The sequence below is a fragment of the Neolamprologus multifasciatus genome, chromosome 17 (assembly GCF_963576455.1).
Source record: "Neolamprologus multifasciatus chromosome 17, fNeoMul1.2, whole genome shotgun sequence".
Classification (NCBI taxonomy): Eukaryota; Metazoa; Chordata; class Actinopteri; order Cichliformes; family Cichlidae; genus Neolamprologus; species Neolamprologus multifasciatus.
Window position 1 is genome coordinate 34408478 of NC_140455.1, and position 3930 is coordinate 34412407.

At 41.9% G+C, this 3930-nt stretch overlaps 1 protein-coding gene across 10 annotated transcripts in view; it reads right to left on the reverse strand.

Moving 5' to 3' along the window:
* celsr1a (cadherin EGF LAG seven-pass G-type receptor 1a) overlaps positions 1-3930 on the reverse strand; it is a 117504-nt gene that overhangs the window by 74949 nt on the left and 38625 nt on the right. The gene's annotated exons all lie outside the window — the stretch shown is intronic.

A 3930-nucleotide genomic window follows, 5' to 3' on the forward strand; every position in this document is an offset into this window, starting at 1 on the left:
CTAACATACTACACAGGTCACGAATTTTTTTTTAAATTTTCATTGTAAGTGGGCTAAAGTACTTAATTAAAAGTAGTCTAACATAAATGTAAATGCTGTGATTTGAATATTTTAATGAACCATGTAACTTGGATGGATTCAACGCTGGCGTGACCACAGTGCACACGTCTGCTGTTGCTCACAGTGGTCCAAGGGACTGCTCAGGGAGTTTGTGCGTTCGCTCAGACACATGAAAAATTAGAGGGAACATTGCTATCAAGCCTTTTTTCGCAATAGTTAGCTTGCTAATTAGCCATCATCATATGAATTTGTAATGTTTCTCAAAGAGTAAACAGCAGATTTACATTCCACTTACATTCTGATACAAGTTTATAAACCGTGGGGCAGGATGAAAACAGGCATTGTATTTTTTTCATCAGATAAAGTGACAGTCATCCATGGCTAATTTTATTAGCAATAGTTAGCTTGCTAATTAGCCATCATCATATGAATTCGTAATGTTTCTCAAAGAGTAAACAACAGATTTACATTCCACTTACATTCTGGTACAAGTTTATAAACCGTGGGGCGGGATGAAAACAGGCATTGTATTTTTTTCATCAGATAAAATGACAGTCATCCATGGCTAATTTTATTAGCAATAGTTAGCCAGCTAATTAATGCGCAGCTAAAAACTCTGCCCTTCAGGAACTTTTAATAGTTCTTCAATGAGAAGTTCACAAAACTTTTTTCAAAAGCAAAATGAATAATTTGTAATTTCTCAGGTTATTGTGCCTGGGAGCCACTATTAAGTATGTCTCAGCTACATGGAGTACCTTTAAGCCACATTTTCTGGACCCAATCCCAAATCTGCACTACTGCTTGACAGCTTGACTTGTTTACTGTGTAACACTTTTTCTGCTAGATTGAGTTAAGAAATTTCAAGTTAGTGTAGACTCAATCTTATTCAAGCCTTGACTCGGAGTAATTAGATTAGTCTAGGATTGCCGCCCCCAGGGTCATGCCTACTTCTTGCAGAGCTGTAAGCTCTGTTGCTTATGAAGGGAAACAGAAGAATCTAGGCCTGAGTGAAATACAGCAGGCAACAGGTGGTGGGGCCAGATGAAATTTGGTGGTGGGGGATAATACTGTTGAAGCTTCGAAGGGAGATGGGTCGCATTGCACAGCTTTGCTAGTCCATACTGAGCACATGAGTGTGTCATATGTGTTTTCGGGTTCACGGTGAGGTCCGACCACAGGTGCCCTGTCACTCTCAGGCTTGCATGAGATCACTTCTCAGGCACTTAAACTATTCTCACATACATGAAGATGCAAAGTCAGTCAGAGTGGGGTGCGAACAAGCGAGTTCTGGATGCCTGCTAACCAGACTGGAGGTCATTTCCAACCGCACACGGACGAATAACTCACAATAGGAAGCAACATGGGGGTCGGCTACTTCAAAGCAACCGAGTAACTGCTAGATTGGGGCTCCAGGGATTGTAAGGGAATCATCGGCGGCACGGATAAAACAAAACAAACACACAAGTGTAGACACACATTAACGTCACTCTGCAGGGCAGTGAAATTACACAGCAGCTGCTCTTTATCAGACTGCTGTAATGTGCTGGAATGGAAGTGCTCATTCAGCACAGCACTAACAGACTAGCTGCTAGAGTAGCTGCTAGCCAGTGTGTTTATTTCTCTAAAGTTTTCAGCACCTGCCTCTCAGTGTGTCTCTGGGAAGACAATGTTATCTCACTTGCTGCAAGAAATCCATCACCTGGTATGCTTGAATACACATATCCTGCACAGATGCAATAAAATATAGAGAATATATAAAGTTATCTTTTAGGAACTGATTTTCGACTTTGATTGCTTGATGATTTTGTACACTTCCAGTGCCAAGTAAAGACATTATACCAGAGAGGCCTAGCTGCATCATCAAATAATTGCCTAAGCATACATAATAGGTATAGACACAATATTTTATTGTTTTCCCTTATGGTAAAACAGGTAGATCTTTACAATTTGTTAGCTTCTTAGTGTGAGCGGCATATGAGCAGTAACACCAAAGAGCGCTGTGGGAGCCTGGCACTGGGTCTAAAAGTGATGGACCATGACAGAAAATATAATAGAATTTGTAAGGCAAATCTCACATTGGCCATGCACTGACGGATAGCCAATCGTAATCGGCACAGTGTGACAATTCTGCGTTCATTATGACCTTTTGGCCAAGAAATAACGCAAGAACAAGTATTTACATTTTTAAAGGTTTCACAAGGTGTTTGTTTCCTTTGGTTTTCCAGAGACATCTCAGGCCAGGCTATTTATAGAGCCCACCAGCTGCTAACATGGGATCACACACATGCAGAGGATGTGCTGGACTGTGGAAAGGGTGTGTCGCAGGCAGCCGACGGCATGGAAAAAACACATTCTGCGTAAGTATGCCACACACACACACACAGACACACCACAGTCACACATAGGTGCCAACAGGTCAGCAATGTTTTAATAGACAATCCTCTGATTAAAAACATGCTAGCAGCATGCAAGCCGTGCTGCTGGCCACTTTGAATGGAAACAGTTTATTATATACACGTTCCCTTATCTTAATTAGCTGGCAACATTCTGCACTGCTTGATTGACTGGCTAAGTTCAGTAATGATAGGCAGCACGTTCAGGCTACATTATGACTCACTTATTGCACCTTTACAGTCTTACAGCGTCAATAAATATGAAAAACACAGATTAGAGATAAACAATTGACAACAGAAAAGGAGACTCATCAATGGGCCACACATGCTTTGCAGGTGGTGAGGTCTGCAGAGGTGATAAGACCTGATAAAGAACTGTGAGGCAAGCCACACCGGTGACAACTGACCACACACACACAAACAAACACACACACATAAAAACCTTATAAATGTGTCGATCGACAGTGAGTGTGCTTCCCTGACCACATTTTTCTTAAAAGTAGAGAGGCTGTCTATCTCCTTGAGAAGACCCCAACAATCAGATGATCCCCTATGAACTGGCACTCGGCGACAGTGGGAAGGAAAAACTCCCTTTTATTAGGAAGAAACTTCCAGCAGGATCCAGCTCAGTAATATTGCAATAAAGCGGCTCGACTGTTTGTTGTGATTTGGTGCTATAAAAATAAAATTGAATTGTACTCAACTGTTCCCGCTAACTCACGCACTCTGTGTTTGTGGTTGGCGCTGTCGTGTCAAACCCAGAGAGCTGACACACATTGTGGCCAGCTGTCACTGTGACAGTCACAATGTGTGCAAAAACAAACAAGATGCTCGCATTAAATGCAAATGTCTGTGGTTGTTGAAAAGTAGAAACATGCTTACGCTGCAGTTCAGCTTCACTTTGATTTACATCAACCACTAGTAAGTAGCACTATTAAGCCTTACAGTTTGAACCTGTGCTCATGAGGTCACGCTGTTGTCCCTTTCAACTCTGGTGGCAACTGCTTGAACGGTGTAAAAGCCAGTGCCGGTGTTTAGTCAGGGGAGGGCGGGCAGTAAAACAACAGAAAACAAACAAGACATTTGTATCTGTGGCAGCTTTCAGAGACGTGACAAGCCCACCAGAGAGAAACACACACACACACACATTTCCCCCCATCAGCCCCCACTGAAAGGTAGACGCTAACACACGCTTTCCTCTCTAACATTAGAGCGCTATTTTATTCATCTTTTCATTTTAGCTTCCCCTCTGAAGATAACTCCACCCTGCTGGCATTTATATTTATTTATGACTAAAGAGAATGGCAATTGAGAGCTTAAAATGTCACAACCACAGGGGACGTCCCCTATTAGAAAAGACGGAAACCTGTAAGGAGACGGGGGATTGTGAAAATTCTCTATATTCCAACACAGTTAGTTTTATAGGTTGTTCTTTAAGCTAATTTTTCCCTTCAGTTTTCTCTTTTTTCTCTTCTGC